A 22,302-nucleotide genomic window follows, 5' to 3' on the forward strand; every position below is an offset into this window, starting at 1 on the left:
AGATTGATTATTTGGAAAACCAATCCAAACGGAACAATATAAAGATTATTGGTTTGCCGGAAGGTATGGAGGGACCAGACACAAGAATATTTTTTACTGAATGGATTCCGCAGGTGCTGGGTCAAGAACATTTCCCGGAAGGTATAATACTGGAACATGCTCACAGAGCCTTGCGTAGAAGACCTATTTCAGGTCAAAGTCCAAGACCTGTTTTGGTTCGTTGCTTGAATTATTACGACAGAGAAATAATTTTACGAGTGGCTATTAGAAATGCACAACAGAGAAAATCACCCTTGATGATTCAAAATAATCGAGTTTTCTTCTATGCGGATTTGAGTCAAGAAGTTATGTTCCAACGACGGGAATTCAATCCTGCTAAAGAGTTGTTGTGGAAGAAAGGTTACAAGGCAACCTTTAGATATCCAGCTGTTTTGAAGGTTTTTCAAGATGGTTGCCAACCAAAGTTCTTTGATTCTCCAAAGGAAGCTATAGCATTTGCTCAAGAGCTGCCAATTACTCAGTTTCAACAGAGACATAGTCCGCCGCGATCTCGAAGGAGACAAGAGATGGAAGAAAAGAGCCGTGCTCCAAGAAGGAATGGTTGCAATGGTGACTCAGCAATTGGAGCTGATTAAAAGAAGAGTTGTCCTTTTTTTTTCTAATGTTTTTTTTAAAAAAAGGAATATTAAATAATGATGATGTTAGTTTAAGATGAAGTGAGAGTTGGGGGAGAGAACTGGATAGGCACTATTTCCTGAAAGTCATCTGCTACGTGTGAGTTATCTCACACCCATTTTTTTTGGGAGTTACCGCATTGCGCGGTTTAGACGGGAGGGGGTATTTTTAACCTCCTACCCGTTTTTTTTTCCTTTTTTTTGTATTATTAGATTAAAGAGTGAAGTGTTTTTTTTTTGTGTTTATAAAAAAAAGCATAAGAAAGTATTTGATTGTTTAAAAAAACTAAAAATTGATGTGGTTTTTTTGGTAAAGTTTATTCAGTAGATAAGGAATATTTGAAATTTAAATGTGAATGGGATGGATAAGTTTTTTATATTTTTTCTTTAACTTTAAGGTGAAAGGAGTGGTAATTCTGGTGTATATTATTTTGCTATTTTAGTTATAGAACGAAGGGAATAATGGTGAAAGTTATAAATTGACTTGTACAATTCTTAATGAGGCTTGAATTTTATTTGTGGTTTATGCTCCATTTGTTGAAGATATAGATTTCGTTGTAGATGTGTTTTTATTATTTGGATATCTGAATTTTAATGTAATGATTGGGGATATTTAAATGTGGTATTGGAGCTTTTATTGGATAATTATTCAAGAGTAAAAGGGAAAAATGGTGGAAGAGTACTAAAATTGAATTGTACAATGCTTAATGAGGTTTGAATTTTGTTTAAAGATGGTGGTTTATGTGACTAATATGATGATAGATGTGAAGTTAGTTGATATTTGGTGAAGGTTTATTTCTATAGAGAAAGTTTTTTTTCATCTTTTTTTTCTCATGCTACAATTTTTTTTAAGAATTGATTAATGTTTAAGAATTTTTGATAGACAATGTTACTAACTTAACTAATTTTTTATATTAAGTTTGAGTTAAATATATGTTTCATCTTAACTCCGTTTGTTAAATATATGCATTTAAGTTTGATTTAAATATGTTTTTTAAGTCTGATATCTTAGTATTAATTACTTTTCTTTTTGTTAGTATTTTAATCGGTTATGTTTTTGTTTTTTTTTGTAAGTGGGTTTTTTTTCTCACATATATTATTAACTTTATTAATTCTTCACTCTTTATTTTGGGGGAGGGGTGGGTTGGGCTAATTTGAGTTGGGTTATTAATGTGTAATAATTATTGGGGAGGGTATAGTTTATTTTGATTACTGATACTGTATTGTAATTTTATTATTTTATTCTTAATTTTTTTTTAATGTAATCCTATATGTTATTCATGTTATAAAATCTTAAATAAAGTTTAAAAAAAAAAGAGTTCTACAGCCAGGAAAAGGCCCTTCATCCCAACTCATCCAGTTGTGTACCTAACCGAATACTACTTGGCCCATATCCCATGCGCCTATGTGACTGCTTTTTAAGGATTACAATTGTTCCTGCCTCTGCATTTTAGCAGTGATATGGATAGAAAAGGGTTTAGAAAGAATATGGATCAGAGTTGTCACAGTGGACCTTTTAGTATCTTTATAAATGACAGTAACAAATGAGGCTCCACACAGGCAAATAAATCTGTCAGCAGGCTGGCAATGAGCAAAGCTGGCTATTAGCCCAGAATGCCAACTTAATGAGTTGGGCTGAAGAACCTGTCCATGATGTTCGATGACTCAAGGACAAAAAAGCCTTCTGCATACTCATGTCTCAGAGCCCTTGTTCAATGAGTGGGTTGGTGACTGCTCTGCACTTCTCCCAAAATAAAACAATTCAATGATAATTATGACTTCAGAGGAAGATTTGTCATTTTCAGTTGGTGTATTAGGGACCAGCCTTTTTCTGAGGGAACTTGCTGGTTCGCTTGTGTTTTGACACCAAGGAAAGAATCGTCTTCTATCAGGCTGCTGGATTAAATTATTATTCTCTGACATGGCTCCTTCCATGGATATGCAACTTTCCTGGGATGATAATGCATCAGGATTTTTAACCTGTCATCACTTAATTCCTCAGTACTTTTCATTGTCTGTAAAGCAGGCAAATGATTGAATACTCTTCAAATTCCTGGATGAATGTGGCTCCAAAAATATCAAGAAGCTCCACGCCATCCATACCTGGCTGCCAATCGGCTCTTGTATGGTATGCCATCTTCATAATGAACTAATGCAATTCCAAAAGGTGTCTTCAATAGCATATCAAAAACCTACAAATTCTGTTGCCTTGAGAAACAAAGGAAAACAACTACCAGCAGATTTTAAAAAAATGTTTATTATATAGCACAGTAGAAGGCACTTCCAGCCCATGAAACCCATGCAGCCCAATTACGCTTAAAGCTCACAAAATATTTTTAATTTTCATTTAGACAACACCTCATCTTCCGACTGGGAACCCTCCAATCAGATGCCATTAATATTGACTTTTCTGGCTTTCGTTAAACCCCATCCCCTGCTCCCCCATCATCTCTCCATTCCCTGTCTCCTTTTGCACAGACATGATCAATTCCACCTGGTCCCTCATCACGTACTATTAACACCTTTTGTTGGTCTGGATTCCTCCCCCATTGTTTGAATTCTGAGACTTTCTGATATATCCTGGTTCAGCCTTTTCTGATTTTTCTCAGGCTCGAAATGTCAGCAATATTATCTTTGTCTCCTAAAGACGCTGAAAAGACTAGCTAAGTTCCTTCAGCATTTTGGTGTTTTTACTACAATCACAGCATCTGCAGCTTATCGTGTTTCATAAGACCTGGTTTCCTCCTTAAACCTCATCATCACTCCCGTTGCACCATATAAAATCCTAGTTAAAATCTACATCAATGACCACTGCCTTTTTGAAATTCAGAAGATTCAGTATATTTATGTATTGCAGTTGACTTATTCATACCTGCCTCCTGAAAGGTGTTTCTGATCTGTCCGACATATTTTTGGGGATTTTTCTTCATTGTGATGAGGATTCTTCTGTCGTCAGTAATGGAGGTGTACCTTGGAATATCAGTCGGATTACTGAATTTACCAGTATGCTCTTTCTTCTTAATGATGTTGCAAAGGGTTGATTTTGGTATTCTTAAGGTTTGAGTGGTGTCTCTTACTGTATTATTCTTGGCTTCAGCCTCATAATGGCTTCTTTGACTTTTATTGGCAAAACTCTGGTCCTCGTGTTGAAAAATGCAACTAAAGTCTTCAAAGGTGATCAAAAGCTTAGAAGCAAGTCATGCAGTCTCTCTCTATACCTTCTTCCACAACCTGACTTCCCCTCCAACACCGTCAACTCACCCCTTACTTGCATCTCCTTCATTTCCTTCTCCTCTTGCCTGTTTCCCTCTGCCCCCAACATATCAAACTCAGGATTCCCCTTGCCCTTACCTACCATCCCACCAGCCTCCACATCCAATACATTATCCTCCTTAATTTCTGCCACCTACAACATGATCCCATTACGAGGCACATCATACCCTCTCCTCCCTTCCATAAGCACCACTCCCTCTGTGACTCCCTCGTCCACCCATCCATCCCCATCAATCGTCCCCCCGGCACCTTCCCCAGTTGCCGCAGGATGTGCCACATCTTCTCCTTCACCACAATTCGGGGCCCCAAACAGGTTTTACAACTGAAGCAATACTTCAATTATGTATCTGCTGAATGATCTACTGCATTTTTGTTTACTTTGTTGCCTTCCCTATATAGGAGAGACTGGGTAGAGAATAGAAGATTGCTTCACTGAGCACCTTCACTCTGTCTGCACCAGAGACTGGGGTCTCCCAGTGGCCAAGAATTTCTATTTTGCATCCCACTCTCATGCTCATGTGTCTGTTAATGGCCTCATGTACTATCTCACCAAGACCACCTGTAAATTAGAGGAACAAGATTTTCCATCTGGGCACTCTCCAAACGGGTGGCTTTAACATCAACTTCTCTTATTTCTGCAAATCTACTCTCCATTCTCCCTCTCTCCCTTTCCCCTTTCCCTTAGCTCTCCTTCCCCTTCCCTCTCTATTCTCAGGGCTATCCCTCCTCCCCTTGCTTGCTGCTGTGCCCTCCCTTATCCACTTATTATCTTCTGCCTTTGGGATGGTGCTCCTGCCCCTGCCTCTCCCCCCTACCATTTTGTTCAGGCACCTGCCAACATTTTTCCATACCTTGATGAAGGGCTCAAGCCCCAAACATTAGTTATGTACCTTTAACTTTGTTATATAAAGGACGCTGTTTGACCTGCTGAATTTCTCCAGCATTGAGCTTTTACTTCAACCACCGCGTCTGAAGACTTCTGTATTTTAATAATGATAATGAGTGTATTAAAAATACAATGTATAAAACTTTTATTTGATAAACTCAATCTGAGTCCTTTTTACAAATAATCAAATCTAAAATCAACTCCATACATTAAATTACTGTATGGAAAAAGATAATAAATATAAATTTATTACATTAATTTATTTGCAGTATTGTGTGCAGTTCCGGTCACCTACCTACAGAAAAAATATCAATAAGATTGAAAGACTGCAGAGAAATTTACAGAAGTTGAGTTATGAGGAAAGTTTGAATAGGTTAGGACTTTATTCCCAGAAGGAGGGCAGGTTTGATAGAGATGTTCAAAATTATGAGAAGTCCACACAGGATAAATGCAAGGAGGCTTTTCTGAACTGAGGTTGGGTGAGACAAGAATAAAATTACATGGGTTGAGGGTGTAAGATTAAATATTCAAATGGAACTGGAGGACACTTCACTCAGAGGGTGGTGACTGCAGATTCCAGGCTTTAAAATGCTTCAATGATGAGGACTACACCTTGTGACTTTAAGGAACAAGACATGTCTCAGACTGTTTAAGATCAAAGGATTTGAGAGATCAATAGGATGGAAATTATTTTCTCAATCTAGAATAAGATGTAAACAAAATCAGGTCCAGGCCTTTCAAAATAATGGACAAAAAAAGACTGCAGATGCTTGAGGATGAAGCAAATTACAATCTGCTGGAGAAACTCAATGTGTCTTTGCAAAGAACTCAACTTGAAGGAGTTTGAATAAGCCACCCCCCTATTCAACATGATCATGGCTGCCCTCAACACCTCTTCTGTGCCAGTTCCCTATTGCCCTCAATTCATTGATATATTTAAGGAGGAGAGTGATACATTTTTAAAATATCTAATAATTTGGCCAGAAATTAATCACCCTGTGAAAGAATAAATTTCTGCATACCTCATTCATAGTCATAGAACATTAAAACAGAATCTTCAGGCCAACTCGTCTATGCCAACCTATTGTTGAAGTTTTACCCACGTCCTGCCAAACCTTTCCTCTCCATTTCCTTCTTTCTCAATATCCTTTAAATGTCACAATTTTATCTGCTCTACATCTTCATCTGGCAGCTTGTTCCATAAACCCACCAGCATCTGAGTGAAAAAGTTGCCCCTCAGGTCCCTTTTAAGTCTCTCCACCCCACCTTCCCCCCACCTCACTTTATATCTAAGCCCACTCATTTAGGACTCACTTACCTAGGGCAAAAGACCATGACCATTCACTTCATCTGTAGTTTTCATGTTTTTATAAGCTGCTATAAGGTTCCACCCCAACTTCCAACACTCGAGGAAAAATTGTCCAAGCTTTTCAGCCTCTTTTGTAACTTATGTCTTTCTGTCCCATTTATGCTCTTGTGAAATTTTTATCACCCTTTCCAACTTAATGATTTCCTTTCTGTTGCTGGGTGACAAGAACTGCACACAATATTCCAAATATCACATCACCAAAATCTGTAACATGACATCTCTATTCCTATAGTTTGTTCAATTGGTTGTTCAATAATTTGCAGCTATCTTCCATTGTTTGTGATCTCCCATTAGTAAGAACATCTCAACATCTACCCTCTCAAGCTATTCTGATCTTGCATGTTTGAATAAGGTCATCTTTCATTCCTCTGAACTCCAAGGAATACAGATCCAAACTCTTTATTCTTTGTAGAATAATCCTCTCATCCCACAAATTATCCTGGTGAATCTCTTTTGCAATGCCTCCAATGCTACCCTATTCTTATTTAATGGGAACCAAAATGGTTCAGAATATTCTTGATGTGGCCTCATCAACACCCTGTACTGCCATAACAAAATCATCCATTTAAACTCCAACTGCCAAAGCAGTTTTTAAAAAGTGTAGCATATCTTTTCATGTCTTTCTTTCTGGATGCTCTCCTTCAATTTTGTGATAGTTTCATATTTTTAGCCATCTTAGAAGCAATGCAGAAATGTGGTTCTTGCATTTATTACATTAGGGGTCCATGAAATAGCAATCCTATGGCAAACTCACTCAAACGTTATTACTTTCAGACTAGAATCAGCATGACATTGTGTGCCAGAGGCAAATAGAGATGATTTTGCTGCTTTATAGAAGTGCTCATTCTGTCCATAAATGCTTCCTTGCTACATTATGAAGCATTTGTGTCAGTTGGTGCTTTTACAGCAGTCAGCTGAGTGCCAATTAGGCCCAGGTACTCGATATGCTGAATGAAACAATTTTGCAACGCTTGCTTCTGATTTAGTTAAATCTGGTTGAAGAACAACAATTCCCCCAACATTTTTTTTTGTTTATTTTGAGTTCACTCTAATATCTGCTTGCTTGCAAAACAATTGACAGACATAAATGAATATTACATGCATATCTCTGTGTGGTTCAAGAAGGGCTTTGAATAAAATTGTCCATCAAACCTCCAGGCTCTGTCTTTGCTGCTGACGTGCAAAATTATACATTTCCTTGGATTCTCAGGAGATCGATGCAGAGGACACACAGTGGTGGATTTAATCTTGACCTCAGGTGTAGCCTGAGTGGGGTTTTTATGCTTCCCCCTGTGACTGCAGGGGTTTCCTCCGAGTGTTCGGTATCCTTGCACTTTCCAAAGAGAGTTGATAAGGAAATTTCTCTTTGTGGACGTGAGTGGTAGAATCTGGAGGAAGTCTATGAGAATGTATGGAAGAATTAAAACAAATGGAATCAAATTTAGATTAATATCTGTCAAAAAAATTAACTGATTCAGAGATCTTGAGAATTGTTTCACAGACTTTATTTCACATACAGTGTATGTGGTAATTTCCACTGCTTACCAACTCCAAAATTTTCTTTTACAAGGATGTATATTAATACAGAGAGACAAACATGCTGTCACAGAAAATAGGATTACATCATGGAATTAACCCATTGAAAACTACATCAAGACCTTTACTACAATTTTTAAATAAAAATCTTAGTTTTCTCTAATATGAAGAAGAGAGGGTCAATAATCTGTTAACATTAACAACCACTGCTAGTTCTTGATAACTGTTAAAGCTCAACTTCTAAATAATATTTTGCCGAATAGATGCTGTATAAAAATGGGCTGTTTGCCAACTCTGTAAGTGTCATTGTCAAAGCTCCAGCACGAGCTTGCTTTCAAAGTAGAAGTGTCAATCTTCATAAAACAGTCAAAGTTCAGATTTATTGTCAGAGTGCAAACATGACAGCACTGTAAAACCCCAAGATTCTTTTACTTGAGTGCAAAAAAAACTGCAGTCAAGTGAAGGTACATAGACACAAGAGAGAACTGTAAACTAAATAAGAAATGTAAAAAAAGCTAACTGCGATACAGAAAATAAATAATAAAAAAAATAAATGATGAGCAAAGTAAAAGTCTTTCCATGAGTCTCTGATTGAGTTTGTTGTTTGATGGTGGAGGGGTAGCAACTTTTCCTGAACCTTGTGGTACATCTTGTGGGACCTAAATCTCTTTCCTGATCACAGTGGCAAGAACAGAACATGGTGTGGATCCTTGATGATTGCAGCTGCTCTCTGACAGCAGTTTTACATGCAGAATTTCTTGAGCATGGGGAGAATTTTGCCTGTGATGTACTGGGCTGTATTTACTACCTTTTGCAGGGCTTTCAACTCAGAGGTACTGGTGACCCCCATACAAGTAATGTAACCGGTCAACACACTAGAGAAGTTTGCCAAGGTTTTCAATATCACACCAAACCTCCGCAAACTCCTGAGGAAATAGAGGCACTGACATGCTTTCTTCACAATAACATTGATGTGCTGGGTCCAGGAATGATCCTCCGAAATAATGACTCCCAGGGAATTTTAATTTGCTTACTTCTCCACCTCTGATCACTGGATTGTACACTTCTGGTTTTTCTTTTCTGAAGTCCACAATCAGCTTCTTGGTGACATTGAGTGTGAGGTTGTTGTTGGTGCACCATTCAGCCAAGCTGACTCATTGCCTCTTTTTGTACTGCCCACTAATGTCGCATCATCAGTAAATTTATGGGTGGTGTTATTGTCGTATCGAGCCTCCACAACTACAGATGTAAAGCAAGTAGAGCAGCAGCTACGATTGCAGCCTCTTGGTGCTCTGGTACTGATGGTGATTAAGGAGGAGATTTTCTTACCAATCCTCACTGATTGTAGTCTGAAGGTGAGGAAATTCAGGATCCAATTACACAGTGGGTTATTAAGGCACAGGGTCTTGGAGTTTGTTGATCAGTTTTGAGGGGATAAAGGAGTTAAATGCCAAACTATAGTTGATAAAGAGCATCCTGATGTCCTTGCTGTCCAGGTGTTCCAGGGCTTTGTGTAGAGTCAGTCAGAGGACATCTGTGGTAGACCTCATGTCAATGGGTGGTGATTGTGTTGGGAATGCATCAGGTTTGGTGGGTTCACAGAGAGAGGAGTCTGGACACAAGTGTCACAAAGGTAACTATATTGTTCACATGGGAAACAAACAGGGGAAGACATCGAACAATATTTAATCACACTTACTACTTTAAAGCTATACAAACATTCACATCGGACCCAGGTTGGACTCCAATGCAAGTGGCCACTCGTCTTCTACATGGTATGGGACAAAAACTATAACAGTGTAAGCAGACACATTGGGTGCAAGGATCCTTGATACCAGTGGCTGCTTACCCTACCACACTCTCCCGCATGTGTACACTCTAACAAGACAGTGACTTAAATGCACACTCCTAGTTCCATGTACCAATAGGGTGTGGTTGGATTTGTGGGGGGGGGGGGGGAAACTCAATGCTAAGTAATCATACATAACCATATAACAATTACAGCATGGAAACAGGCCAATTTGACCCTTCTAGTCTGCAATGATCCAAGTACCCTCCTCTAATCCCACTTACCAGCACTCAGCCCATATCCCTCCATCCATATACTTTTCCAACTCTTTCTTAAATGACAAAATTAACCCTGTCTCCACCACCTTTCCCGGAAGCCCATTCCACACAGTAACCGCTCTCTGAGTAAAGAAGTTCCCCCCTCATGTTACTCCTAAACCTTTGCCCATCAACTCTCAACCCATGACCTCTTGTATCCATCTCTCCTACTCTCAATGGGAGAAGCCTTTCCACATTAACTCTATCTATCCCTCTCATTATCTTAAACACCTCTATCAAATCCCCTCTCAGCCTTCCACGTTCCAAGGAATAATTTGATCAATCTTTCCTTATATTCCAGATGCAGGCAACATGCAGGCAAACCCAGGCAACATTTTTTTAAATCTTCTCTCCACTCTCTCTATCTTGTTAATATCCTTCCTATAAATCGATGACCAGAACTGCACACAGTACTCTAAATTCTGCCTCACCAATGCCTTGTACAGTTTCATCATTACTTCCCAACTCCTATATTCTATGCACTGATTTATATAGGCAAGCATACTAAAGGCCTTTTTCACCACCCTATCCACATGCGCTCCTACCTTCAGGGAACAATGCACCATTATTCCTAGATCTTTCTGCTCCACTGCATTCTTCAATGCCCTCCCATTTACCACACATGTCTTGCTTTGATTATTCTTTCAAAAATGAAGCACCTCACACTTATCAGCATTAAACTCCATCTGCTATCTTTCTGCCCACTCCTCTAAGCAGTTTAAATCCCTCTGCAATCTTTGAAAACTCTCTTCATCATCCACAATTCCCCCTATTTTAGTATCATCTGCATATTTACTAATCCAATTTACCACCCCATCCTCCAGATCATTAATATATTTGACAAACAGCAAAGGTCCCAATACCGAACCCTGAGGTACACCGCTTGTCACCGGCCTCCATCCTGACAAAAAAAATCTACTACTACTCTCTGGCACCTTCCTTCCAGCCACTGTTAAATCCATTTGACTATCTCCAAATTAATACCCAAGGACTTAGCCTTCCTAACTAACCTCCCATGCGGAACCTTACTGAAGGCCTTACTGAAGTCCATATAGACAACATTCACTGCTCTACCCTCATCAACATTCCTAGTCACCTCTTCAAAATATCCACAAGATTGGTCAAACACAACCTTCCACGCACAAATCCGTTTTGAGTGTCCCTGATCAGACCGTGTCCCTCCATATACTTATATATACTATCTCAAAGAACGCTTTCCATTAATTTACCTACCACAGACATCAAACTTACAGGCCAATAATTGCTAGGCTTGCTCCTCGAACCCTTTATAAACAAAGGAACCACATGCGCAACACACTAATCCTCTGGCACTATACCAGTCTTTAATGACATTTGAAAATTCACTGCCAGAGCCTCTGCTATTTCCTCACCAACTTCTCTCAAGGTCTTGGGGAAAATCCTGTCAGGACCTGGAGACTTATCCACCTTTATATGTTTCAAAAGCTCCAGTACTACCTCTTTCTTAAACACTATAGTCTCCATATATACCCCCTTCGCTTCCTTTACCCTGTACAGTTCAATATCCTTCTCCTCAATAAATACTGAGGAAAAGAAATTGTTCAAGATCTCCCCCATCTCTTTTGGCTCCACACACATTTGTCCTTTCTGATTCTCTATTGGACGAATTTTATCTCTCACTTTCCTTTTACTATTTACATATTTGTAGAAACCTTTTGGATTTATTTTCACCCTGCTTGCTATAGCCACCTCGTACCTTCTTTTAGCTATTTTAATTTCTTTCTTAAGATTCTTTTTACATTCAATATAGTACCCAAACATCTTTTTTCCCCTGTTTCTTATATTTATTTTAGTATTCTCTCTTTTTTCGAACCAAGTTTCCAATATCCCTAGAAATCCATGGCTCTCTCAAACTTTTGACCTTACTTTTCAACCTAACAGGTATATAAAGATTTTGTAATCTTAAAATCTCTCCTTTAAAAGACCTCCATTTCTCTATTGCATCCTTCCCAGAAAACAAATTTTCCCAATCCACCCCTTGTAAATCCTTTCACATCTCTTCAAACCTAGCTTTTCCTTTCTCAAAAACCTCAACTCTGGGCCCAGACCGATCCCTTTCCATAATGACCTTGAAGCTAATGACACTATGATCACTGGACCTGACGTGCTCCCCCACACATGCCTCTGTCACCTGACCCATCTCATTCCCCATCAGTAAATCCAACACAGCTCCCTCTCTAGTTGGTACCTCCATGTATTGATGTAAAAAGCTATCCTGCACACATTTTCCAACCTATCCAGCCCTTTCAAAGAATGGGTTTCCCAATCAATATTCAGAAAATTAAAATCCCTGTGCTTATTACAAATATCTTCTATCTCCCTACTATTTTGTTCCTCTAATTCGCGTTCCCCATTCAGTGTACTATAATACACCCCTATAGTTGTAACTTCCCCTTTCCCATTCCTCAATTCCACCCAAATAGCCTCCAAATTAATACCCAATTCTATTCTATTGCCTTCTATTCTATTGCACCCAAGCACCACAGCAATATTTTCTCTAACAAGTAGTGCAAACCCACCCCCTCTTCCCCCCCCCCTCAGTTCTATCACACCTAAAGCAACTAAATCCAGAAATATTTAGCTGCCAGTCACATCCCTCCTGTAACCATGTTTCACTAATCGCTACCACGTAATACTTCCAAGGGTCAATCTATACCTTCAGCTCATCCACCTTCCTTACAATCCTCCTAGCATTAAAATATATGCATTTTAGAGATTTCCCACTTTTTACTTCCTGTAGGCCCCTATCTTTACCAACAATTCTCTTATGATCTTTTGCAATCGACCTCTGTCCATCTTCGTATAGAGCATACCCCTTTTCTATCACCTTCCTTTTCCCCCTCAAACACTACAAGCTTTCTCTGATTGCACTCTAACCTTCTCTTTGCTTTTCTCTTCCATTTTGTTCCCTCCCCCCAGCCATTCTAGTTTAAAGTCTCCTGAGTAAACCTAGCAAACGTCCACGCCAGAATCCTGGTCCCCCTGGGGTTCAAATGCAACCCGTCCTTTTTGTATAAGTCACACCTATGCCAAAAATGGTCCCAGTGATCCACAAACAAATCCCTGCCCTTTGCTCCACCCCTTCAGCCATGCATTCATCCTCCATCTCATTCTATTCTTGCTCACACTGTTGCCTGGCACAGGCAGTAATCCCGAGATTACTCCCTTTGCAGTCCTTTTTAACGCTCTACCTAACTTCCTGTACACACTTTTCAGGACCTCCTCTCTATTCCTCCCTATGTCGTTGGAACCTACATGTACCACGACTTCTGTCTCATCTCCCTCCCCCTTTAGGATGTCCTGGACTGGAGCAGCAATATCCTGGACCCTGGCACCAGGGAGAGAAACCACCATCCCTTTCTCCTTGCTCTGTCCACAGAATTCCCAGTCTGTACTCCTATCGATTCCCCCAGCTGGGCTGCTTTCCCCCAACAGTACCCAAAGAATACCCTGTTGTTGAGGGCCACAGCCGTAGGGGTCCTCTCTACCATCTTACTCTTCCTCTTCCCTCTCCTAACCATGACCCACCTGTCCTGCTCCTGTAGCCCTGGCGTGACCACCTGGCTGTAACTCCTATCTATGACGACCTCACTCTCCCTGACCAGAGCAAGGTCATTGAGCTGCAGCTCTAGTTCCCTGCAGCTCAGCACACCAGGTGCAGATATGGACGTCAGGGAGGCTAGAAGACTCCATGACTTCCCACATCTGACACAGAGAACAGCAAACTGCTCTCACACTCATCTCTTCTCTCTCCTCCTTTCTCAAGTAAGTGGAAATGACTAAATAATACGAAAGCAATTAAGCAGTCTTACCTTAACTTGACAAGCTCGACCTCAGGCTCTGCTCACCAAAGCCTCTTGAGCCAAAGCCAGAATTCCCCATTCCTTCCTCTTGAGCCAAAGCCTGAATTCCCCACGCCTTCCCTGGCCACTCACTCCCTGGCCACTCTTTTACCTTTCCCTCTTTATTTGCCCTCTACCAGTTAATCCTGTCAGTCGCTCCTCACTCCACCTCCCCTGGACACCTCTGAGCCTGACTTCAATGGCTCCCTGTTCGACCCGCTAGGCCCGAGCCCTGGTAAGTACTTTAATTACAGTACTTACCTCTCCTCTTGCTGACCTCCTGCTCCTCTGATCCTCGACACACAAGTACTGCCAAAAAATACTATGATCCTGCTCTAGGTGTGCACCTTACCAATGACTCCTCCAGTGATGTCCATAGTTAAAGAGCAGCATTCGTAGTCAGGACCAAAGAGCATAGAGAGAACATAAAACCCATGGTGTGCTTTTAAAGTGCAGTAAGCTGGGGAGTTCAGCCCAGGTATCAGTATGTGATTTAAAGGAGCCAATAATCAGGTATGCACTTATGGGTGGGCAGAGTCCAACTTTGATTGGCAGGTAATCAGACTTCAGACTAAATTCCAGATGGAGAGGTCACGTGACACTCCACAATCGACATTACCACTAAGTTCCAAAACTGAGGCTGCATCACCCTCCACAATCCATGCTACATTCCACCCCTTGGAAGTCACACCACTCACCAATTATCTATAAACATCATTAACAAATATATAACATTAACAACAAAATGGTTAACAAAAAGAAAATAAATCTTCAACTGACAGTTAACTTTATTTATACTAAATGACATGTACATAAACCATGCAAATTAAAATTATACAGTAAATACAGAGGTAACACAGTGCATTTAAAATGAGGAACAAGGCTCATCAGCAGGGGAAAGTGATGTTTCTGGAAATGATAATCTTCTACCAGCTCTTCCCCTCACCAAACAGGGTCATTGTGTTCTCAATGGAATGGGGTGCTGTGGGAACTGCTCCCATCAAGGGCAAGACTACCCCCTTGAGGTCGGGGTGGGCAGTGGTCACTTGGTGGCACGTGAAAGTGGCTGGTGGTTGCCCTGGCTTCCTTGGGGATATTGCACCTGCAGCATCCTTGTAGATGCCAAGAATGAGAGCCCATTCCCTGATCGTCTTCGTGCCTTCACTGACCATGTGCCACTGCAGCTGACCTTTCACGTCCCATTGCAGGAACATAGGGAATCTATCCCACCCCATAGGGTGGTGCACTTGTCAATGCCAGTGCTGACCGGCTGCCCAGGGTGCTGGCCTCTAGATGGGAGAGGCCCATATGAGGAGTCCCCTCATCTCACAGCCTGAGCAGCCTTGCGGCCAGGAGCACACCTGGCCACCAGTGATATCCATCTCTTAGCCAGGTTAATTCCTTGGTGAAGTAGTCCTGGGTCTCTATGACCTCATAATGGCCACACACTTGTCCATTTGTCCTCTCTTCATTCTCAGCAAACCCTGATAGGAAGAGTCGACGGGAGATCCTCGTGGCAGGTCTGGGACCGTGTAGTCAGGGTCCGGGATTGCAGGATTTCAGGCATGAAATGGGAGACTCAGCCTCCTCATCAGTATCATTTTCCATCCACACATCCCCATCCCACGACCACATATTGCTCTCTTCTCCGTGCATGATAATGGCCCTTATTTTATTGGGATCTGCCTGCCAGCCTGATCAGTGGGCCACCTGCACCTGCCATGATTTGACCAATCGGCAGGCAGCCTCAGTATATTTCGCCTCGAGGCTGCCAATGCATGGCTGGGCAGAGTCCAGTGCCTCTTGCAGTGGTGCTTTAGGGATTTGATCTGCTCATCTTTCTGAGCACCCTGTTTTGGTAAATTCTGAACGATATCCTACTGGTGCCTCAGCAGGGTTATCAACAACCATAGGGCACCCTATAACTTCCCCTGGCTTCAGAAAATCCCAATCCCTTCAACATAGTTCTCTTCCCACATAGTCCCCAATCTTTTCCCTACAGGGCCTATTGACCAAGTTCATTGGTATTGCATGGCCCACCAGCTCAGCCGCTAGCTTGCTGAACCCCTGACTATCATCTGTCCACACAGAGATCCTAAATTCTACCCCTGATTGGGCCTTCTCCTGCAGCTCGTGTGTTTTCGCCCCTGTTCGTGAGGAGGTACACTCCCAGACGTGCACCCAACAGGAGAAGAACACATGCACACACGTTAACGCAATCTCCTGTATAGTTACTGTGCGTGTCTCTGGCTGAAACTCTTTGAACCCTGCTCACCACATCAGTAGCTGCGTTGGGAATGTACAGGTTTGAAGGGTTCACAGAGAGACGAGTCTGGACACAAATACCACAATGAAAGATAACAAAAGAAAGAAACAGGGGAAGATGTCAAACAGGGGAAGATGTCAAACAATACTTATTGCTAATAATTAACCTTATTACACAAAAACTATATAAACATTCACATCGGACCCAGGTTGGACTCTGATACCAGTGGTCATCTATCATCTCCATGGTACAATCAAAAAGTATAACAGTGTAAGCATGCATATCAGGTGCAAGGGACCTCAATACCAGTGGCTGCTTACCCTACCATACTCCCCCACACATGTACATTTTAACTCCCTGTACCAACAACGGGGGTAGTGGGAGGAAACTTAATGCTAAGTACTGCCATGTTATACATAGTCCCGCTCTGAATGTAGCGTACCTTACCAACAACTCCTCCAGCTAGTAGTGGAGAGGGACAAGTACTTCTAATTCCTGGGTGTCAACATCTCAGAGGACCTGTCCTAATGCCTCTATGTTGAAGTTATCACAAAGAAGGCTCGCCAGTGGCTACACTTTGTGAAGTTTTTGAAGATTTGGTATGTCACGGTGCAGGTATACTGTGGAGAGCATTCTGGCTGGTTGCATCAGTGCCTGGTATGGAGATGCCAACTCTCTGGACAAGAATAAACTCCAGAGGGTTGTTAACTCGGCCTGCGACATCACAGGCACCAGACTTCACTCCATCGAGGACATCTTATATGAGGTGATGCCTTAAAAAATAGCCTCTATCCTCAAAGACCCCCACCACCCAGGACATGCCCTCTTCACTCTGTTACCATCTGGGTAAAGGTAGAGGAGTCTAAAAATGAGCACTCAACAGTACAAGGACAGCTTTTTCCCCGCTGCCATCAGAATCCTGAATAATCAATGAACCAAAGACACTCTTACTTTTCGTACACTATTATTTTATTTTTTTTTATATATACTAACATTGTAAGATGGTTATAATATGAATGTTTACACTATGATGCTGTGTAAAATATCGAATTTTGTGACTTGTTCATAACAATACATTCTGATTTTGATTCCATTTCATTTCAACAGTTCACTATCTTGGAGGACCTTTCCTGGACCCAATGAAGTAATGCCATTGTGAAGAAAGGATGTCACAACCTACACTTCCTCAGGAGTTTGCAGAGGTTTGATACGACGTCGGCATACTTGCAAACTTCTACATGGGTGTAGTGAAAAGTGTGCTGACTGGCTGCATCATGGGCTGATATGGGGGGCACTGATTCTGCTGAGTGAAAAGCCCTGCGCAAAGTAGAGGATACAGCCCAGGACATCCACAGGCAAAATTCTCCCCACCAGTGAGAAAATCTACATGGAACATTGCCGTCAGAGAGCAGCAGCAATCATTAAGTATCCACACCACCTAGGACCTGCTCTTTTCTTGGTGCTGCCATCAGGAAAGGGCTGTAGGAGTCACAAGACTTGTACCACCAGTTCCAAGAACAGTTACTATCCATCCAACAACGGACTCAGAGTCTCATTTTAGTGCGTTATTGCAATGCCTTTACAGCACCAGTGATCGGGACCGGGGTTTGAATCCCATGCTGTCTGCAAGGAGCTTGTACGTTTCCCCTGGGTCTTTGGTTTCCTCCCACTATTCAAAATGTACTGGAGTTGTAAGTTAATTAGGTATAAATTGGGTGGCACAGATTCATGGGCCAAAATGGTCTGTTACCATGCTGTACCACTAAATTAAAAAAAAAATCTGTCTCACACTTTTCACATTTTTAATAACTGAATATTTTTTTCTCTATTGCAGAGTCGGTTTGTTTTAATTTACTTTATTTTTATTTCTTTCTCTTGTATACATCACTTTCTTCTTAAATGCAGTTTACATTTACCAATAAGTAGCAATTCTGCATGGATTGCAAGAAAAATGAATCAGGGTGGTGCACAATGTGATGTATACACTCTGTCAAAAAATCTGAATTTTGAACTTTGAACAATGTCAATCTAATTTCAGCTTCAGATGAAAAAAGTCCTAAACACTGTTACTCTTGAAAAGAATGGAATTAAAATGGTTCTGGATATTCAGATAGAAGGAAGAGGACTAACAAGGAGCAGAGAAAATATTAGTCAAGGAAGGTAACTTAAAAGATCTTGCAACACTTTGAATGGAGAATGAAAACATGGGTTAACCATTGCTCCATTTTTGTATCATCTTCACATATTAAAAATAAGAATGAAACAATTTTTCCAAACCTTGTCCATTATGGGTATACCCGGCATAAATCTTGAGCAGCTCAATATGTTGCGACTGCAGTGCACTTACTGTTTGTGGTTGGGAGATCACATTTTTCACGTGACTTCTGCCATTGGTCTTTCTCAGGCAATTAACAGAAATGGAGCTTTCTATCCTTTATTGAAGGAATCTTCTGAATAACAGTGCCAATTGTCACACTGCATCATTAAAAAAACTCTAGAAAACACTGCAAGTTGTCTGACCTGCCACATTGTTCCTGTAGATGCTGCTTTTATTTCAAATTTCAAGTTTTTGAAGAGTTTATTTGATTTTGATGAAGGTGATTATATTAGCATACAATTAAGTATAATGTACACATGCATCAAAATTCCTACTTACTTCAGTCAGACAGGCACTTTTATTTAAAAAAATACTCCAATTAGTACACCTCAATATGGAAAGATACATAAATATTGACAGTTACATTTAGTGCAAGAAGAATAGAAGTGTTTCAATTCTGCAAGCACTTCTTTTTGTAGTGTTGTAGTAGCTTATGAGGAGTGGAACAACCATTAGAAAGAAACTATTCTTGAATCCTGAAGTGCTGTTCCTCAGGCTTTTGCACCTTCTACTGAAGGTAGCAGCAAGAAGAGGTTGTGACCAGGAGTTATTTATGTTAGTTAAAACCACTTGGTCAGCCCAGTTTTAACAAGTATACTCAGTCACATATCAACATCAAGGATGGAGGAAGGAAATCCTCTGTCTATTCAGTATCAGGCACCGACCTCCAGGAAAAGACATTGTAGGAATAGCCTAAAGCTTCTCCAATAACCAGGCAATTCTCAGTTGGGCACAACTGTTAAATGTTCAGATCCATCATCTTGCTATCCTCAATGTAAGTGATAATGAGTTGGAGAAAACAGACCTGCCAAGTAACTTGGAGTGGACTCTAACTCTGAGGTGCCTGACTCTGCTGTTGGCTGCTTTTACACTTGCAAGCTTTCACAATCCATCTTAGCGCCACCTTGTTCCTGTGGTGATGCATCTGGAATATGTGCTGGTAATATTTCCTCTCCCTCAGCCTTTGCTTCCCAGCCTCAACCAAAATCTTTTGGGAAAAGTGTTCTCCAGTCTTCTGTAGTTTTAATGACTTCTTGCCTCAATGATCAATCTTATGGAGGGGGGAACAAAGACATTGGCCTCGATCACAACCACATTGAGTTTGCAATATCTAGGAAGAAGGGAGATGACACATCAAGTAGACTTGTCTGGATCAAGGTAATGGATGATATTGTGGGAAATTTCAGCTCCAGTAATGGAACAGGACTCTTTGGTAGGTCATTGCCGCAATACACCCTTTACCAGAGGATATCAGTTTAGAACGGGGGACATCTGTTTAAGGTGAGAAAGGAAACTTCAGGGGAAATGTCAGAGGTGCATTTTTTAAGCAGAGTAGTGGATGTCTGCAATTGATTGCCGGAGATGGGGTGGTGGGGGTGGGGGGGGGAGATGGGTGGATGGTGGTTTGGTAGTGGAGGCTAGTACAATTACGGATTTTTAAAATACTTTTATACAGGTACATTGATGATATAAAAATAGGCAGTTATGGGTGTGAGGTAGGAAGAATTAGATTGTTGTACAGAAGGTTTATAGAGGTCGACAAAAAAGAGCCTAAAGGGTCTGTACTGTTCTCTAATGTTCTATGTTACTCTAGGACCACAATCTGCTAGTTAGTCATAAGATGTAGAGTCTTCGAGTTGTAAAGTCAAACTGCCTTGACACTGATCCTTTGTCTCACCGTCAATGCTAACCTCCATATACATATGTACTTGATATGTATCTATTCTCTTCCCATCTACCAGCATTTGGATTCCTGATGACTTGATCTCGCTAAAATATCCAATCACATCCTAATGTTACCATCAAGCATATACCGATCTTATTTCTTCCCCTTGTTCTTGTCTTCAAGTCCCTTTCCTTTCCACTTAATAAAGGATGACCTTTTCTAAAGCATTATTCATCTGCAAGCCCAAGAGACTTAATGGAAAAGAATCAAGATATAACCCTCTACCAAGGGCTGTAAGGTTGGCACACCTTGTGGACCATAGCATTTGAAGCAAGCATTCTCCAAAACTGAAGTTGAAATTTGTCAACCCTCTTCCACATGTTCATTTGTAACGTCAATGGGAAAACAAATTCACTTTCCTATTTTTTATTTCTGTTGTCATGGTAATATCATTATTTTGCATCACTTTGAACAAGACCAACATAATTATTCTCCTCAAGTTGGGCTTTCTTCCCACTTCACTTCTCCAATTTCTGCATATTCTAGTCTCCTCTATACTCAATCTAGATCACTTTCCGGGTGATGTAACCCTTTGATTCTTAATTTTTAATTAAAAGCAGATTTCACACTCACATTAATTCTTAGGTTCTCTTCACTCTCAGCTAATTCATCGGGATCTTATCTACATCTTGGGTCATTGATGTTTCAAATTCCCACCTCAGTCTTGTCAAACTCAACCACTTACACAAGGCAGTAGCTTTACATTTTAAACAGGCACAATGATGAGATACATCGCTACAGATGTTTCATGCATCTGCTTTCTGAGGGTCTGTCCTCATTGTAGTTTCTTAGCTACTGTTTGTCCGCATTGTAGTTTCTTAGCTACTGTTTGTTTTCATAAGAAGAAGCAATATTAGGGAGCAATTCCATTTATAACTCCCATTGCCTTAGGAAAGCAGCCAATATATTAACAGGTTCATCCCACCCGTGCTGCACTCACTTCACTTCACCCCTGCCATCAGGAAAAAAAGTTACAAAGAACGATATCATGTTCCACTGAATTCAGGAATAGTTTCTTTCCCACCATTTTCAGGCTACCTAAAATAGTAAAATTATGTTGCATTTTCTCCATATCAACTGACCTCCCTCTGTAAATATACATGATTGTGTCTTACTTTATACTGTGCATGAGATGTCTACTGGCCTGTTTGCAAAACAACTTCCATCACTGCATCTTGGTACATGATTAAATTTGACTGTGAATGCCTGCATTGCACTCATCATTTAGAAACACCCAAAGACCACCTGTTAACGATCAATGGTGGGGAATGTGGAATAGCTATTTTCTCATGCCCTGTGATAACTCAGAAGATTTTCTTCAAGATCAGTAAACTCCTTTGAAGATGGAAGGAGACTATTTGGTCTGTCCGGTCTAGTGGTGTTGCAGCAGGAGGTGCAGCTGTCTGCAGTTTGGAGTTCCAACCTGAATGTGGCAGCTACCTGTGTGAAGTTTGCATATTCCTACAGACTAAAGATATGTGAGTCGATGGGTTAATTGATAAAATACTCCTATTAAAGGTGATAGGTGGAAGAATTTGTGACAAACATGTGTCAGAGAATAAGTTACAGTAAAAATAAGTGAGAGAGCAAGATTAAATATTGAATCAAGAATTGCAAATTGGCACTGAGTCCAATTTAAAGGCCCCACTTCAGAATGTATGAAGCAGATGCAACAAGAAATGAATAGGGCGGCACGTTTAGCATTGCAGTTAGCGTAATGCTATTCTTCTTCTTCTGGCTATCCATCCTATAGGACGATGATGGTTCCTTTCAGTCAGTTTGTGGAGTTTGATATAAGGATACCCCATCCCTCAGAAAGAAACAGTGTGTACGTGAATGGATGTAGATGGGCAGAGGATTGCATAGGTCCAGACCCACCCTCTCAACATTCCCTCCCAGATCCAGTGGCATGGTGAGGTCAAAGATGGCTGGGGGAAGTTCTGTTGCAGTGAATGGCCAGACCAAGCTTCAATGCAAGGGATGCCCTTTCTGCACTTCATAGCATATATTTGCTAGATGGCCGTTGACCCTACAAGAAGGTTCATCTGCTCTTTGACAGGTCTTGTTTTTCTTCCTGCAAGGTGTCTAGTCACCCTCTGCACCAGGAAACCTGGTGGGGGAGATAATTTAGTCACCGACCATGTGACAGGTAGTACTGGTTTTTATGGTACCAGAAGCACTCAGATAAGTGACCTGATACTCGTCAGA

General features: G+C 40.9%; 1 long non-coding RNA gene across 1 annotated transcript in view; it reads left to right on the forward strand.

Moving 5' to 3' along the window:
• LOC138763400 (uncharacterized) overlaps nt 1–17,784 on the forward strand; it is a 42,220-nt gene extending 24,436 nt beyond the window's left edge. Inside the window, exon 2 of the long non-coding RNA XR_011357528.1 lies at nt 17,099–17,784. This is a non-coding gene — a long non-coding RNA (uncharacterized lncRNA). The remainder of the gene's footprint in view (nt 1–17,098) is intronic.
• The last annotated feature ends 4,518 nt before the right edge of the window (nt 17,785–22,302 follow it).

This window comes from Narcine bancroftii, chromosome 5 (assembly GCF_036971445.1).
Source record: "Narcine bancroftii isolate sNarBan1 chromosome 5, sNarBan1.hap1, whole genome shotgun sequence".
Lineage (NCBI taxonomy): Eukaryota > Metazoa > Chordata > Chondrichthyes > Torpediniformes > Narcinidae > Narcine > Narcine bancroftii.